Source organism: Microtus oregoni, unplaced genomic scaffold (assembly GCF_018167655.1).
Source record: "Microtus oregoni isolate MIOR12 unplaced genomic scaffold, Mior012 000019F_ref0000042, whole genome shotgun sequence".
Taxonomy (NCBI): Eukaryota; Metazoa; Chordata; class Mammalia; order Rodentia; family Cricetidae; genus Microtus; species Microtus oregoni.
The window spans coordinates 41,035,895-41,054,662 of NW_024543078.1; the positions used below are offsets into that span (position 1 = coordinate 41,035,895).

General features: G+C 52.4%; 1 protein-coding gene across 1 annotated transcript in view; it reads right to left on the reverse strand.

The window, feature by feature from the left end:
- Positions 1-18,768, reverse strand: part of LOC121459795 (VPS10 domain-containing receptor SorCS2) — a 220,149-nt gene that overhangs the window by 144,842 nt on the left and 56,539 nt on the right. The window lies entirely within an intron of this gene.

An 18,768-nucleotide genomic window follows, 5' to 3' on the forward strand; every position in this document is an offset into this window, starting at 1 on the left:
CTTGCAGACAGCAGGTTAGCACAGGTCTACAGCCCAGGTCTGGAGTGAGAACCAGAAGTCAGAACTTTATTTTATGGCGGGGGTGGAGGGATAGAGACAGGGTTTCTATGTGTAGCCCTGGCTGTCCTAGAACTCACTTTGTAGGCCAGGTTGGCCTTGAACTCAGAGTTTTGCCTGCCTCTGCCTCCTGAGTGCTCGGATTAAAGGCATGCACCACTGCCACCCAACACAGAAGTCAGAACTTTTTGATCCTTCCATCTCTACGATGCTCCACAAAACCATGAGGATCTATTCCATTTTATTCAATTCAAATATGAGTGGTAGGCATCAAGGGGACAGTGTCCTGCATGAGGGACCACTCAGCTGATAAGCAGCAGACTCGGGGTTCAAACACTGGCCCATCTGACGCCAGGTCACAACCCGTTCAGCACAGTCACTGACTGAGCTGAGACCCCAATGTTTTCATCTGCTCCTCCACTGCCTTCTCTGAATGCTCAGCTCTACCAGGAGCAACCAGGCTCAGGCTGATCCCCGTCTTGAGCACAGGACAGCAGGGACAAGCTTGGTACCTGCTGGGAATCAGATCCCAGGATCTGTGCCACCAGGAGCTGTCCCAGTGAGGTACTCCATACCACCTCTATTAAGTTCCTCCTGTCCCCATTCCTCCGTCTCAGAGTGAGGGGAAGCCGGCGGAAAGTCCCAAAAGCTCCCTGAGCACTGAAGCCCCAAGGCCACTGAAAACAGGAGGGAGAGATGCTAAGGCTTGCGCTATTATTTGTGGATACATCAGACCATAGAACCACCTCTGCACTGAAGTGTAAGTCACAATGGCTTCCTATGACAACCCATTAAAACATGTAGGAACTGGGGCTGGAGAGACGGCTCAGCAGCTAAGAGCACTCGCTGCTCTTCCAGAGGATCTGCGGATCTGTGTTCAGTTTGCAGCTCCCATATGTAACTCTAGCTCTGGGGGATCCAAGGCTTCTGTCTTCCTGGGGCGTCTGCACGCATGAGCACATACCCACACACAGATACACACCTACACACAGATTCAAAATAATAAAGATTCACCTAAAATATTTGGGAACTGTAGACTGTGCTGAGTTCACTGGGGGAGTTGGGCTGGGCAGGGGCTCTGGCTTTGGTCAATGCTTCTGCCTAAGATCTCAGCATCACATGATGCCTGGGCTTGACTCCTGGCTGTGGTGCTGCCTGCCTCCTGCACCTGCTGGGCCGATCCACATGGCCCAGAGCCCTAAGCAGCATCTGCCCTCCTCTTGGACTGCAGGGAGGCTGGAGGAGGCCAGGACTTCTTACTTGGGGGCTCAAATTAGAGCCTGAGCCCCTTTAGTATAAATACTCTATCCCCTGGAAGCGTTCAATCCCCTACCACAGTCTGAGCTCACTGTTCCTGTAGCGCTCGCTCCTCTCCCACCCCCGCCCCATCACTGGCTTGGTGGCCACAGGTCCCCACCGTACTTTATAAACCTCAGGGTCACAAGGTCCCTTAGGCCAACAGGAGAGGCAGCCCAGTCTCCATCCTCTGACTCTCAGGATTGCCCATCAGGGTAGGGTCCCTGGGGACCATCTGGGGTCTGGCTTCTTCCTGCCTCCTTAGGAGGACTGGGGCAAGAGAACAAAGATGCCACCGAGTGCCTGCTGTCTAATCAGGCACATTTGCTCTCCAAACCGCAGAGAATTGATTTTCATTGGTGAGGGGAAGTGAGAGGCCCCATTAGCAGAAATTGATCCACAACGGCCCAGAGCCCTGTAGAAACAACGGTTGTTTATAAGCTAAGAGCCGGCAGCCTAATGCAGCTGGATCTTCCCTGGCTGCCCTTTCCGAGACCTGAGCCTGTCCCCCCAGCCCCTCAAAGCCCACCCCTTCCTTGCTGCTACCCATTGCCTCAGCCCCGGTCCAACCAGTCCAGCTTCTTTTCTATCCTCCTAACTACAGAAGCTGCCTGAAGCTGAGAACTCCAGGACACTTGTGGTTGTGGGACAGCCTCGGAGAATAGCATCCAATGACCACCACTGGACACTTGTCAAGGGAGGGAGGGAGGGAAGCACATGAGGAAGGAAAGTAGCAAAATGCAACCACACCGGAAGAGGCACAGCAGTGCAGAAACCGGGGAGACCCAGGAGTGGTGGGACCACTGGGCCATAGACAGGCACGGTCAAAGTGACACACAGAGATCTGAGAGAAGAGGAGGAGACTGTGCCTGCCTGGAAAAAGCACCTGCCCCTGTTAGGCCAGTCGTTTTGACAACACATCGGCCAAAATCATGAGTGAAACATAGATCTCACAAATGTCATCAAGATAAGCCAAGGCCATACTGGAGGGGTCACATGGAGACAGAAGCAATGGCGGGAGGACTACAGCCCCTAGGAGCTGAAGGAAATGGAAAAAGATTCCCCCATCAGCTCCCCCAAAGGAACTAGCCCCAAGATGTCTCCTTTTCTCGGGAATGGAACTTCCGGAACAGTGGAGGGGTCCTGCTCAGTCCCTTCACATTGTGTAGCAGCCACAGGACACAGATGTGGTATTCCAAAGGAGATGGAAGAAGAGACAGAGATACATGTATAAGGGAGGGAAATATTGACAGACAGACAGACAGACGGGGATCAACGGGGGAGAGAAAGAGACTGAGACAGGGAGAAAAAAGAAGACACTGAGACAGACTAGGAGGGACAGAGAGACAGACAGTTGAGAGACACAGAGAGATACCCTGAGTCAGAGATAGAGGAGAGGGTAGAAGAGTCAGACAGAAAAATGAAGACTTGGGTGGGAGAGACAAGGAGGCAACAATGGAGCTGAAGGTCCAAGGGACCTGGGAAATGCTGAGCGCATGTTAACAAGGACACCCACAGTCCCCAGCTGCCCCAGCTGATGGGCAGGAGTGGGCTCTGGGGAGCCAACAGGTCTGGAGCAACCAGAGTGGAGTAGGGGAGGGGCAGCAAGGGCTAGATCCATTTTACAATGCAACACCCACTGGCCACTTGAGGCCACAGCACTTGGAATGCGGTCCATCTGGCCAAAAGGTAGAAACACTTCGAAATGCTGATTTCAAAGGCTCAGGGCCCAGAAAGAATTTAAAATACCTCATTGTCAGTTTTATGTAGATTACATATTGACATACTAATATTCTGGATATACCGAGTTAATTAAAATCATCACTGAAATTAATTTCACCTACTCCTAGTTTTAGTTAATAGACTTCATTTTATTGCAGGTTCCAGATCGCCACAAAACTATGAGGTAAGCTCAGTTTGCCCATGCCCTTGGCTCTACCCTCTCTGCCACTACCCTCCCTGCCACAGAGGACACATTTGTCCTAAGAATGAGCCAACACAGATGCCATTGTCATTGTCCTGATGAGGGCCTGCTGGCCCAACAGACTTAACATGACAGGTATCCACCACTGTGGCATTAGACAGAACAGAATCTCTCCATTGCCCTAAACACCCCCCAGGCTCAGCCTGCTACCCAGCTGCCTCTGGTCCTGCAGCAGCACCAATCTTTTCATGATTGCCAGTTTGCATCTTCTAGAATGTTCTGTGGTCAGAGTCTTTCAGCAGGAGCCTTCCTTCTTTCTTTCATCCTTACGCTTGGATTTTCTCCAATCATTGTCACTATGTCCTTTCTCTTTGTATGTGACCACCAGAGTCTTCTGTACAACACACAGGGCCCTTATTCCTAACATGTCAGGTCGGGACTTCATGTCTGGACATAGGTGACATCAGGAGTGCCTCCGAGAAAGGGGCAGGCAGGGCCTGTGAGGGCTGAGTCCTCACCTGGAAAGCTCCGTCCCAGCAGGCTAGCGGAGTGACCATGTGGAGTCCACTTAGATGGTGCTTGGGAGCAGCATGAACCACACAGGGTTTTTCATTGCCACTATGTTGCTGCGTTAGACGGACCACTAAGGCTACAGTTAGAATCAGGAGGGGCAGTCGGACTGTGACTTGAACTGGACTAGGGTTTGGAATAAGAACAGAGATAAAGAAAACACAGGTGACATGGGAGCCAAGTGACACTGGTCAGGAAGATGCCTCTCAAGAAGGTTGAGCTGGGAGTCAGGACAGCCCTTGCTGTGGACAGGGCCAGGCTGGAACTGGGATCAAGTTAGGAGCGACTCTGGGCTCTGGGCTACCTTCTTCTGACCCCTCTCTCACCTTCTCCTCACCCATCCTGGGGAGGAGTCCCACCCTGGGCTCAGTCTCCACTGCTCCGAGCTGCTGGGGCCATGGGCTGCCAGCTCAGGGGTCAGCATCGTTCTCCTCTGAGACACTGAGGGCTGGAGTCGGCGGCCTCTGAGGTCCCAGCAGAGCAGAAGCTGTGACTGATGTCTTGAACCTGCGGGTACCTCACACCCTTCAGCAACTGTCATCTAGCCCTAGCCCTGAATCTCTAGCAAAGCACCAGTTGTATGGGTCCTCATAACGTCAGTTATGGGAGGTTGGCCTGCATGTGCCTCCCCAGTGGGCAGTTCTGTCCATGCCCACCCTCACCATGGGCATCCGCTTCTCAAGCAAACAGATGCACCCAACAAGGACAACAGGTGTCCAAGGGAGATTCACTCCAAGAAGCTGAAGGGACCAATGGTAGTGACTGGGTGGCCTTGGTCTTGACTGCTTTCACTGTCTTAGAAGAGGACAAAGCATGAACACCTGCTCTTTGGAAAACTCTGGTTCCTGCTAATGATAGTGTTGCTTGGGCAGAGGTCACCTTAAGAGATGGAGGACCCTGCCCCTCTGCAGGGTAGGAGACCTCATCCCAGGAAAGGTTGGCTTGGTTTTCACTTGGCCCTGAGTCACTTGTCAGTCGGTCCTCATTGTTAGGAGGTGGAGAAAATAAGACTGGGAGGGGACAGGGACTCTCACATGTTCCCAAGAAGAGAACACAGTAGTTTCTCCTGGTGTTTCACAGCTGTGTTTTTAACCCATGGTGTTTCTCTCCAAAGAACAAAACCAAACAATCTAAACTGAGCCCCACCTAGTCCCGTAGCCCAGACTGGTCTCAGATTTGTGTGTAGCAGAGAACAGCCTTGACATCCTGACCTTCCCAACTGTTGGGGGTCACAGATCAGTGCCACGGCACTCAGTCTGAACATCGTATATTTTCAAACTACACACACTGCAGGACTCAAGTAACCCAGGTCATCCCAACTCTGGGAAGTGGGGAAAAGTGGGTAGGAAGAAGAGTGAGGATGGACAGGGCGAGTGGGTGGATAGGTTAGGGTCTCCAGGCTGCCTCAAAAACACCACAGTCTGGTGATTATGGTTACTTCAACATCAGTAACTATACTCTCGCAGTCCAAGGGCTCAGAACCTCTAGTTCCTACGGGCTCCAGGTCTCCAGGGCTGAGGCTATATTATTCTAGTACCTACTTCTGTCCTCACATGAGATTTGAACCACGAGTTTAGAGCAACATAAAGAACTTGCGTTGGTAAAGCTATACTGTGGTGTTCTGGGCAGACATAGGTTTGGAGAATACAGTCTTTGATGCTGGAGAGAAAAGCGCAAGTCACAGGAAAGCTCAGGACCCGAGGACTGTGGAGTCCCCTGCTAGGACCTCTGAAGGGCCAAGGAACGTGGAGGCGCAGGGCAGTGCTGCCTCTGAGAGGAAAACACCGTCCAGAACCTGGGTGTCTGGAGCTCCTCCAACCCCTCCCCAGGCTGGCTGAGGTCTGCTGGCAGCAGCCAGGGGTCAGCAGTGATGCAGAATGCTTCAGCTGCCATCCAGGCAGCGACACTGAGAGTTAAGGCCACAGGCCACAGCATGAGGAGCACTGGGCTCAGCCTCTGCCCCAGGTCAGGGTGGGCTGGACAGAAGGAGGGAAGGGATGCCACAGCGTGTCCACACGGACCTCTGCTTAGCTGCTTGCAAGAACTGTCTCTTAGGGGACCCTGAATGCAGGCAAAGAAAGGGAATGACATTTACTGCCTCAGATAAGTCTGGAAACTAGAAGACAAGATGCCTCGGTGCCCAGCAAGCAGTCTGGGTGGATCAAGGTGGGACCCTTCATCCAGCACTGGGTCTAAGGCTGCCAGATCCAATGACAGTGAGGTCACCACGAACCTCTAAAGGTCCAACAGCCAAACACACAGCTGACAGTGTCTGCCAGGCTTCTGTGGTGGTGTTCTGGGTGCCTGATGTGAAGGCTGTGTGAGCTTAGGCTAGCAGGCTTCCCTCTCTGGTCTAGCTTGCAAAAGGGCTGGGGTGGTTGTGACGGGATTTATGTCTATGCACCAGCCTTGACACTAAGTGGGTTTGGTTCCTCAGAAAGGGTGTGAAGGAGGAGCTGGGAGGGGATACTAGTACTCACAAAGTATTTCCCTCCCTACAACAGGGCACACTCTTAGGTGACTTCCTTGTTTTCATTTTCCACACTGTCCAAGGTTGTATGGTTTTTCTTTTTTTCCCCATTTCCAGCAGCACGGAGACAATTCTAATCTTCATTCGCTCAAATTAAAAATTAAAAACCCAGGGTTTAAAACCGGGCAAGTAGAAACACGGAAGGCAAGCACAGTTGGAAAATTGCTATTTGTGAATCCGCTGCTTAATTGCTGAGTGTTTGCACACATTCTCTTTTTAAAAATGATTTCATTAAGCCATTTTCATATTCTATAATTATTTCACTGGTGGGGCACATTTCCCCCCTCCCTCCCACCACGAGCCCCTGTTTTCACACTCGGCTCCCACTGCTAACCTGAAAATCACACCCAGGTATGAGAAAGGCACACTTCCTCCAGGCAAGTGTTCCCGGGCCCTCCCAGTGAGGCCACCTGCAAGTCCCGTCCCAGGGCAGGGCCTGCACTTGTGTGGTGTATATGTATACGTATACGTATATGTATATGGAGGGGGTCCAGGACGGAGGCTCATGCCCGTCCTGAAAGTGGAGAATGGCAGCAGAGGCAGCACCCCAGAGAGACCAATACTGCCCAGGGCTGTCCCACTGCCACTCAATGGACTATCCTCTACCTTCAGCGCAGTGCCGATGGCTGCGTGCACCTTATGCTCCATGATGATGAGGAGTCTGCCTGTGGCAGCCTGCAGGGGACCTCCAGGCGACCTCTCATCCCTCTGGAGACAAGCTCCAACACCTGCACCTTGTGCAAGTAGAGAGACAGACGGCGGGCACAGTTGGAAAATTGCTATTTGTGAATCCGTATGAGGACCCACCCCCAAGCACAGACTTGAACCTGGTCTCTGGGCAGAGGTGGTGTCTGTTGGAGATGTGATTCCTGGAGAAGCCTGTCCTAAGATTCTGTCCTGCTCCAGAGGACAGGAAATCGGCTGTGACATTAGGAACAGGTGAGGTACTGACAAGCCATGGACCACTATTTGCTCGGGGGTCTGGAAGTTCTATAGACCTGCCAAGAGGGAACCTTGGAATTAGATTCCTACTGCCCTGGAATGTGATATCCTAATTAGCTTTTCCAGGATTATTTGGGGACAGAGAGTCACTACTAGAGAGGGCAATGGTGTCATTCAGAAAACTTCTGGGATGTGGCTTAAGAGACCAAATATGAAATGGGAACAGGGTGTTGGCTAGTGAGGTAGGAAGGATGGGGCCAGGCAGGCCATCAAAAATATTTTTCTGCTCACAGTGAGCTATGGACCCACAAACCTAATCATAAATCGAAAGTATCATAAGTAAAAAATTCAAATACAGTCTAGCCTGCCGAATACCCCCGGAATATGCGAGCTGAGCCCAGTCAACTTCAAGTGTGCTCAGCACACTCCCGTTAACTTTCAGTGGCAAAAACTCATCTACAAAGCCCACGCTATAAGGAAGTGTTGACTGTTTTATATAACTCATTGAGTGCAAGGATTCAGAGAATACTGGTAGCCCAGCCCCGCAGCCTGGTTCTTTCTTCTCTTTGCTTCCCAGCGTTGACAGAGAGGCTCCTACATATGGCCAGCCTGGGAAAGATCAAAGCTTGCAGTGTGGTTTCCACGGAGTGCCTCTAGCTTCTGCAACGTCATGAAACAAAAACCAGACCAAACCGAACAGCAACACAGGGAACCCCAATCGCTCTTTGGGCTGACGAGGGAGGGAGACTTGATTGGGGGAGGGGGAGGGAAATGGGAGGCGATGGCGGGGAAGAGACAGAAATCTTTAATAAATAAATAAATTTAAAAAAATTAAAAAATGGTACCACCAACAGAGAGAGATTGGTTATTCAGAATGTGAGCCCGTGCAGGACGTAAAAAAAAAAAAAAAATTCATTGGACTCTCCTGATGGGAAGGGCATCTGTAGTCTGAGGGAGAGAGCACAACCTCCCCCACTTGCCCCGCCCCCAATGAGCAAGCCCAGTGCAACGGAAAGAAGGAACTGCAGAGGCATCCAATTGCACTGAAACATGGTTGTGGCTGCCCATGTGCAGACGAGGAAACTGAGGCACAGGAAGCCTGGTGGCCCAAAGAATAGCAACCTCAGGATTCAGCAGAAGTCACAGATCAGCTCCAGGTCTGTCCCACCAACTTGGGACTGGGGTGTGGCATGACTCTCCAGTCCCCCAGAGCCTTCCTGATGCCATGTCTCACCCAGCAGGGCTGGCAGAGGCATCCTGATACCTGGTAATGTACCAGCAGCTGACCAGTGGACACCTTAACATGGGAGCAACACGCCATTGCCTGGGAGAGTTGCTGTGGCCTCAGGGCTCCCCCTACTCCAATACTGAGCCTCGGGCAGTTCAGCCAGAGCTGGTATGGGCTAGAAGGAGGATGCAGGGGACACAGGGGGCTCCAGTTTTCTTAAGCCTGAACTCCCAGCGGGTAGTCCATCCTGTGGGCCCAATCACCAGACCAGGCTTTCTACATATGGCTTTGGCCTCTGCCACATCTGCTATGGCCCTGAGTGTGCCAAGTGCTGTGAGGTTTTCTGGCAGACAGTTTTGGAATGAAGAGTGCTGGGCTGACCAACACCACAGATTCCTTTAAACTCCTTCTTGCAGTCTAACCAGCACCCTGGGATGGAAATGTGGTTGTGAACTTGGTCCAGACAATTTGGCTCCTGGCCCTGGAACCTCCTTTATACTGAGAACTTAATCCTTTGCAAGAAACCATTCCACAGACTTTCTGATCATGTCCTGTGCTAAGGCCTTGGGCTGGAGCAGTGGGCAAAGAGGTATTAGGCGCCACCGGGCATGACTGTGGGAAGATCGCAGGAATGCCTGCTACTGTCCAGGCCCCTCTTCCATGCAGGCCCCAGGCCTTCTCACAGGTAGCACCAGAGCGGTTAAACTCAGCTAAGCAGGAGCCTCAAAGACCCTCTGCACAGTGGTGTCTACTGCCTTTCTGCCAGACGTGCATGCCCCCAGGGCAGCACACGCACAAGGCTGAGTCAAAGAGGAGAATGGGACCAGAGAGCAGATCCCAGGGTCCCTGGCAAGGTGTGGTGCCCTTTGGAGCCTAGGGAAATGTAAGGGTCTCTCAATAGCCAAAAGTGGGGACCACAGGGTCACCAGGACCTAGAGAAAGTATGGGCATTTCCAAAGGCTCAAGGAAGGTATCAACTGAGCAGATAGAAAAGCCTCAGGCATATGGGGGACCTGGGACTTGGGGACCTGGCAGAGGAGCCATAGGAGTTGAGAGAAAGGGTCAGGCATACGGGGGACATTTCTCAGAGGTTCCAGTGAGGATGATCCTGGTGCGTGACAAGGCAGGCGAGCTGTCCTTGGAAAGCAGGAATGAAGAAAAGAGGTAGGCAGGAAACCAGCTGCTGAAGGGGAAAGCCGCAAGGGCAGAGTGTGATGACACACGATAACACAGTAGGGCCAGCTTCAAGGCTACCACGTGCTGAGACCTTCCAGGCAGTGGCCCCATCCCCAAGCCCCTCTGTGACTGAGGCCTGACAGTGTACTCTTCCCATGCAGATGAGGATACACATGAGAAATGACATCGCTTGCTTGGATGAATTTAGACTCTGGGGGACAAGGGGCCTGAGCTCTCCATGGTGCCCCTCAGGTTTTCAATGGCACGGTGGGACTTTGACAAAGGCGCTGTCCCCTGGCAGTCTTCAGAACTTTCCTGCCACCCTCCAGGCCAAATGAGGCCCCTGTCCCTGGAATCGCCTGGCTCCCCTTCCTGGCAAGGACCATGCTACTGCTGCTCACTGGGCACACGGACTGTCACCCTGCAGCGGGGTTCCCACTTCCACAGCTGCTCTTGCCAACCTAAGCTGGGCATGCCTCCAGGAACCCAGGCCGAGACCATGTCCCCTTCCAGCCCACAGGAGGAGGCAGAGCCACTATCTGTTGTGGATTCTCAAAGGGGGGGGGGTGTCAGCAACCCTAGTGATGACCCGGACAGCTCTTGTGCCAGGTAGAGATTGTCTTCATTGACCCTGATCTGGTAGGCAGGAAATATACAGTGTTTATCTGTCTGGGTTTGATAGGGAAGGCCATGCCAGTGCCTCCTAGGAATGGCCAGGCTTGTGATTACCTGCCAGAGGTCAGCACACAGTCACCTTTCTGAAGAGTAAGACAACGACGCAAGAGGCAAGAGAGCATACTGACCACAGGCTCCTGGGCCCAAAATCTCCATCCCTACCCCCACAGCCCCCATTCATGACTAGAATTTACTTCCCAGAGAAGACAGATGGGGACTAGCATTCCCTGGGAAAATAAATCAGCGAGGAGCACCCACAGAGAGTTGAAGCACCCAGGGAAGGCCATGGTTCTGAGTGCGGGTTTTCCCTTTGAGGTCCAGCTGTAGACAAGCAGGAGATGAGTGTGGCTCTGTTCATTCGAGAGCGCACTTGCTTTCCCTCATTCGAGAGCATACTTGCTTTCCCTTAGAGCACCGGCTGCACACATTTCTGGGCTCCTGGGGAGCTCAAGGCCTGTCAGCACCACAACATGAAGAGAGCAGGCACTTCCTGGAAATCAGTGAGCACTACGGGGCTGTGTCACACTCCTACAGAAGCCACAGGGACCCTGAGCAGGTCATTCAGCTTGCTGGTCCTCAGGACCTCTGCTGTGGAATGAGGTGAACCATGCCTTCCCCCAGGAACACCAAGAGGTCCAAGTGAAGTGAAATACCAGTCAGAGACTGCCCAGGGGACACCCTGCCCTCTGTGTTTCCATTTAAATTGACACAGAAGGGCTCAGCACACTGAGCGGCACCATTTCCTAGGTAGATGGTCCTGGACTGTATAGAAAGCTGGCTAAGCATGGGTCTATGGGCAAACCAGAAGGCAAGCCAGCAAACAGCATTCCTCCGTGGCTTCTGCTTCAAGTCCCTTCCCTGACTTTCCTCAGTACTGGACTGTGACCTTTCCTCCCCCGAGTTGCTTGGGTGGTAGTGTTTGTCACAGCAACAGATTCAAACTAGAAAAACCCTTCTCAGGGAGGTGACACAGGGCAGAGACCGGAATGTCTAGAGGGTTGGTGGTTCCCTGTGGGGATCAAGGCAGAAGATCATCACCCATAAAGGTCCTGAGTTGGGACTGCACACCCCAATGCCACTCCTGGGTATGCTGCAGATGGAACAGGGCGCGCGCGCGCACACACACACACACACACACACACACACACACGGCTGCATCACCCTCTAGACTTTGCACACTCCATGTTTTAAGCTTAGCTGGTCTTGGAATGGGAAGTCACACGCCCTGCTAGCAGGGGTTAGGCAGGAGGACCCTATGCAGCAGTGCTGTGGGCAGCTAGGCAGGACAGGGTCACTGTCTATCCTGAGGCCAACAGCAGGGCTCTCCTCAGGCAGGGCGCTGAACACATGGCAGAGGGAGATCTGCCTGTTCCTGGGACCCCAAGGAAAGGGAAGACCCTGAGTTGCAATGTCTGTGAAAACAAGCAAGCTACTATGGGAATCCTCTTCCCAGGCCAGCAGCAGACTGTCCTCCAATAGGGAACCCAGGCTAACTTGGAAAATAAATAGCCTCAGAGATCAGAGGCAGCACACTTAGAGTTCATTACAGTAAACCCACCGTCAAGGGTGGACGGAGATCAGCGGGATTATGCCCGTCATGGCAATTAAAATTAAAAAAGGAGCGTTTTGAGAGAGATGCAATTCCGTGGTCCCTGAAGCCATGGTGGCACTGCCTGCCAGGGCTTGTGGCTTGGAAGGGCAGCATTGTGGTTAGGGGCTGATTTCGTTCCTCATAAAGGCTGCTCTGAGCTGCTCTCCCAGCCAGAAAATGTCCCACTGAAATCCTGGGATGCCGATGGTGTTGGAGGCTCACTGGTGCCAACCTTCATCCTAGGGCCACTCTACAATGGCATCCTCCTTTACCACCACTGCAAGGCCTGTCTCATTGTCACTCCGAGAGCTTCAGATTTTCCATGTGAAAAATGGCGTCAGTGTTCATGTCCTCTAGGGGGAGGGGCATGTGGCCAAGACTTGAAGGCTGGGGTGTGGCTTGAGGGAGAGTGCAGCTCTCATATCTGTCCAGAGTGCAACAGCCACAAAAGAATTAGCTCAGAAGTGTTCCGTGAACAACACATTCTTCCTGAGTGCACAGCCTCTCTGCACCCGCCCCTCTCTCTCTCCCTGCCCTGCACAGAACCCCACCCACCACCTCTCCAGCAACTTCTTGGCAATTTCTTGTTGCTCTAATCATGGAGGGTTCTGGGGGAAACTGAGGGTGAGAGAAAGGAAACACAAGAGTCTCTTCTGTGCCAGAGTGTCCCTAACAGGGGCCACGTCCCTCTGTGTTTTCAGGTCCTACTGCACAGCCCGTTCTGAATACGGTTCCTGGTTGTTGGTCAGACTCATGAACTGCAGGACCATCCCCACCTTCCTGGTCTCTCCACTCCAGCTACAGCAGGGAACATCATCGTTCAAAACTCAAGGCCACCTCTCTGTCCCATGACTCTCTCTGTCTTGTCCACACCATGAAGTCAATTCTTTGATTTGTGTGCTGGAACTAGGAGGCAGAGGACTTCCTGTAGGGACTTGGTGTTTGGCATTTGATTGATGTTAACAGTTACCACGGGCTGCTGCGTGAGGGGATGTGATACTACCGCATCCTCTCAGGTGTGTGTGTGTGTGTGTGTGTGTGTGTGTGTGTGTATGCATGCAAGCTCACATACATGCACATACATGAATACAGTAGTTCGTAGAAGCCAGAGGCATCAGATCTCCTTGAAGCGAGAGTTAGAGGCCATTGTGAGCTGCCTTACTCGGATATGGGGAACCGAATTCAAATCCTCTGGAAGAGCAGTACACACTCTTAACCACCATGACATCTCTCCAGCTCCAGCTGTTTAATTTTAAACATAAAGTAGAGCTTTGCCAATAAACACACTGGGAGGTGAAGGAGTAGCCAGATTCTTCAAAGGAAGGAAACTGCGTTTGAGTCAGTGCCACTTCTCCGGGTCACTGATCTCCTAATGATTTTATGATATTCTTCTCTCCTTGGACTACTGGTACAGAAGAGATGGAGATGCCACGCATCAGGGGGCATTACTGCTGAGCACCAGGCTGGCTGCCCATCTTTCTAGATGGTTTCTGAGCATAGGAACCCCTTCCCTTAGGTAGAGAAGCAGGAGGCCTGGCTGTGCATCTGAACTTCTGCTTCCAGTCCTGGCTTTGCAAACTCATCTTCCATGATCAGGCTCTCCTGTCCTCCTCAGGTATGCCCTGAGCCCCAATACACAGCCTAGGGACCATCTCCTGACTTTGATGGTCCTGTTTATGAAAGAGCACCAGCTTAGCCACTTCACAGTGTCTCATGATTACAGCTCCACTTGCTCCCTTGCTCCACTGGGCCCATGTGACTTTAGTAAGACAGAGCTGACAGACAGCATGACAGGGGACAGGCCTGTAACCCTACCCCCTCTCCCCCCTGCAAGTGTGTAGCCCAGCCAGGTTCAGACCAAATGCCAGGCTTGCTGCACAGCCCACACCCACTGGGGAGACCGGGGTGACTGTTCCTGCCGTGTAATTACAGTGGGAATTAGGAAATCACCAATCCTGCTGTCAGGTACGTAATTAATTTGGGAAATTTAATTGTGCCTTAGTGGGGGAGGATTTCCCCAGTGGAGAGAGGCTTAGATAGGAGAGCAGAAATGGAAAACACCTACACCCTCCTTCAGTCTGGAGAGGCACAGAGGCCGAGCACACAGTGCTAGGTGGTAAACCCCCACCTCATCCATAGGGAAACTGGGGTGCACGGACATCTGCCGCCTTGCCCACAGCCCAGTTTGAAAACACCCATGCCAACAGCAATGTGCCCCAGGCAGGACACAGCAGGAGGCCCGATTTTCATCCTGACTGCCAGCGGCAGCTGGCACTGGGCCACCACATCTCAGAAGGGCCCCTATTCCAGGTGCTCCATCCCTCTCAGTGTGACGCCCAGCCCACATCTGGAGGTGTCTGACAGATTCTGAGGAAGCCCTTGGTGCACATAGGGAGTACTAGGGTCCTCCTGACATTGCCTATGGACTCTCCTTCCTCCTGCCTTGAGCCAGGGCCACCATCAGTTGAACCCAGTGTCCCAGAGGGCTCTTCCAGGATACAACCTGTGGAAACTGGGTCTCCTCTCAGTCTGTTCCCCATCCCCAGCTTCAGAGTGATGTCTTTCCCCATCACCATCCATCTCAAGTCTGAAGTTTGGGCTCCAGGGACAAAGACAACTTGTATGTGTCAGCAGGTGGGACAGAGAAGGGTGAGTTAGTCTGAGGGATAGATACAGGAAGATGGGGCTCTAGGCTGCTGGGGCCTTTCATAAGTGGTACAGAAGAACCCCAGTGCCAAGGGTACCTGCGCTTCCAGCCCTTGCTCAGTCCCTGCTGCTCTAGGTCCTCCAGGCTTGAGGGGGTTTGATTGACAATGGCTCTCATAGGCTCATATATCCGAATATCTGAGGAAGGATTAGGAGGTGTGGCCTTGTTGGAGGAGGTGTGTCACTTGGGGTGGCCTTTGAGGCTTCAAAAGCTCATAATATTTCCATTCCCAAAGTATTCTCTCGCCCTCCCTCTCTTTCCCTCCTCCTCCTCCTTCTTCTTCTTCTTCTCTCTCTCTCTCTCTCTCTCTCTCTCTCTCTCTCTCTCTCTCTCTCTCTCTCTCCCAAACCCCCCATGCTTAAGGATCAGGATATAAGATCTAAGCTGAGCTATTGCCATTGCCACCATGATGATCCTGGACTCTAACCCTCTGAAATCGTGAGCCCCAAATAAACTCTTCCTCTATAAGTTGTCTGCAACAGAAAAGCAATGAAGACAAGGCTTTACTTCTGGCTTTCAAAGGTAGCCTTGCACACAAGCTGGGCAGCCCTGGAGCCCAGAATGCCTGTGCTGACACTTGGACACTATCTTCACATACCGGCAGGGTGGCTCTCAAGTCTTTAGGATGCTATAGACTTGAGCATGGTGGGGACACAAGAATCCAGAAGGCAAGAGCGGTATTCACAGTTGTCACAATGCTCGGGGCATGTTGGACCTTACAGTTCTTCTCAAGACGGCTAAAGGATAATGCAGCATGGTCCTGAGAACTGGAACTCTATAGCTGTACCCAGGGCACCAGCCCTTGCCTCCTCTGCTCATCTGGGCTCTGGCGTGTGGACTCCAAGGAGGTGTCAAGCTGCCTCCGCCATCACAGCCCTGTTTGTTCTCAGCTTTTTTGCTTCAACCTCACTCAAGGTGCTTCCCAGATGGCTGCGTGGAGGTCAGACAGAAAATACCCCAGGGTCTCCATCTTGGAGAATGCAGCTCAGTACCTATTGCCTGTCACTGACACACTGTCCTTAGTGCTGCCCTTTTTTACTCCTGGTGCTGGACCAGCAGACTGACACCAGCAGAGTCCAGAGATCTTGGGAAGGAACCAGTGTAACCATGTCACCCACAGTAGCTCACGGCCTCCACGATCAAAGACACAGCGGAATCATTCTTGTCTGTGCCACTAAACCTCAGATTAATGGTGGATGCTACGGCATGTCACTCTTGAACAGCAGGCACATACACATACACACTCCAACATGTACTTGCTACATATTCATACCCACAACACACAAATCCACACACGCATACATACATATCCATGCATGAACATGAAGGCACATACTCTCACACTACTTTGTCCCCCTTACTGCCTCTGTAGCCCCTCTTGAGTGCCCTGTCCTGGCCTCAACTTGGCTCCCTGTCTCAGCTGCAGAACCCTCTGGGAAAGTCACTCACAGCCACTCTGAGCCCAGCTGCACAAGATCCCTGTCAGCATGTGTCCATCTAAGGCATCACACAAGCTTGTAGGCACTTTGCCTGAGGGAGGCCAGGGCCTCGTCCATCCCTAGCTCCTGGCAGCCCTTGCACCAGCGGGGGTCTTGCAGTATCCCTGGCTCTATACTTGGTCCATGACACTGATTCCTCCTCGTGTGACCCAGAGGCTCATTGGCTCAGAGCAAGGAGGCAGGCACCCCGTGCAGGTTGTTCAGGCACCAGAGAGTGGTAACATGACATGTCCTGTGTGCAGCTCCATGCCGGGGGCCTGGCAATTCTGCACATTGGTTCCCAGCCTTGTGATAGGCTGTGGCTACTTCCCAGAAGTCCCCCGAGCTCTGTCTGCAGTGGAGGGTGCAGTCAGCCCCCTTATTATCCAAGCAGTTTTATTTATCAACTAAATGTCAAAGAACACAGCCTTGAGCAGGCCTCCTCCTCATCTTCTGGAGAGGAGAGTGGTAACACAGTGGCCGGGGTCACGGCCTCTGTCATACACACCTATTGATCATCCAGAGACTCTGCATGTCACTGCTGTCCTCGGCTTGAGGCTTGGAGAAAGCCCCAGCCTTCCCTTTGGGGACTTCATTTTGCTTGGCTCTCCAGCTAGGCCTGGCCCTGGGACAAGACAGTCACCATGGTGTGTGCTCAGTATCCCCATCTGTGTGGTGTCGCCTACCCTTGGAACTCGGGAGAAGATGAAAGCTGCTGGTCTGTGTGACAGTGTGTGACAGGGCAGGAGCATGGCATGTGTGAGGGACAGGGCTTTGGAGATAATGGGGAAATCCTGACTTTGTGTTCCCTTGGGAGTTACAACTCATCAGACCCCTGTCTCAGCCCCTGACAGCCGCGACATCTCCACTGGCCCATCTGAGGAGCTTGGACAAGACTGACCTTTACTTGATGTCAGTGCAAGGAGAACCAGGGGAGGAAGCGCTTCTCTGGTTACCACTTCCCCATCTTAGCAGCAAGGAGGACAGGGCTATCATTGCAGTTGTTCTGGTATACTGTCTGTAAGGCAGGTGTGGCAGTTTGGAATGAAAATGACCCACCCCCATTCACTCACAGGGAGTGGCACCATTAGGAGGTGTGTCCTTGCTGGAGGAAGTGTGTCACTGGGGGATGACTTCCTCCAGAATGGGACCACTTTGAGGTTTCAGATGCTGAAGCCAGGCCCAGTGGCTCACACTCTCTTCCTGCTGCCCGCTGAGACGTAGAACTCTCAGCTCCTTCTCCAGCACCATGTCTGCCTAATGCCACCGTGCTTCCTGCCATGCTGATAATGACTAAACCTCTGAACTGTAAGGCAGCCCCAATGAAATGCTTTCCTTTGTAAGAGGTGGTCATAGTGTCTCTTCACAGCACCAGGACAGTGACTCAGACGGAAGTATACCTAGGCCAGCATCCATCCCTACCCAAGATGCAGTTGACTCAGTCAAAAGTTGTTTTGCTCTAGGTAAATCCCTTGCCTCCCAGAGCCACGGTCAACCCACGTGACAAGAGCAACAACCCTATGGGGCTGTTAGAGGATAGAACCAGAATCTCCTCAGGAGAGCCCAGGCCTCACAAGGGACACACAGTATCGCGTTCACATTCTCCTGTGTTCTCAAAATTTCCAGCAGCCTGAACATGGAAATGGAAAGGTCAGAGGGAGATGGGGTAGATGGATGTGGTCTTGTCTTCAAACCGAAGGCCTTGGCTACTGGAAATAGCTACAGACACTAGTCATCTGGCTACCACGCTTACCCTCAGTATCCTGGTAACTTGACCCAGGCTAGGTTCATGATCTGGGAAGAGGTAACTTCAGTTAAGAAAATGTCTCCGTCACATTGGTCTGTAGGACATTACTTTAATTAATGTTAGACATGAAATGGTACAGCTCACTGTGTGTCACCCCTGGGCAGGGAGGTAATTCTGGGTATAAGAAAGCAAACTGAGCAAGCCCTGGGGAGCAAGCCAGTAAGCAACACTCTGCATGGCCTGTACTTCAGTTCCTGCCTCAGGGTCCTGCAGGAGTCCCCACCCTGACTTCCCTTCATGTTGGGCTACCACTGTAAGTCGCAACAAATCCTTTCCTCCCCAGGTTGTTCTTGGTCGTGGTGCTTATCACAGCAATACAAGAGCAGACAAATCCACTCCATTTCTTCCGCTGCTGTGCTGGTGTTGCTGTAACTCCATAGTCCCGTGCTTCCCTATCCCATGGCACACAATTGAGCAAATTCTAAACCGCAGGGGGAGCACAGGCTCGGTGTGCAAAGCGTGTGGCCGTCCCTTGCGAAGCCACTTTACCCCAGTGATGGAGCTGAGCCATCCTCAAAGCAACATGCCGTCCACAGCCTGCAGGTCCATCATCCGACCGTGTCCCCTGCTCCCTGCTCCATGGGGGAGGCTCATGGTATCGGCACAGACTCTTCCCGCTCAGCCCAGCTGCTTTCCGGAGCTGTGGCCTTTTCAGGTCCAGCCCATGAATAATGAATCTGTTATAAATTTAGCAAGTGTCCTTTCTCCCCAGGACTCAGCCTTTCTCTTTATTTTCATCATGCTGGGTTTGTAAGAAAATGAGCCCCTGGAAACACATATTTCCCTC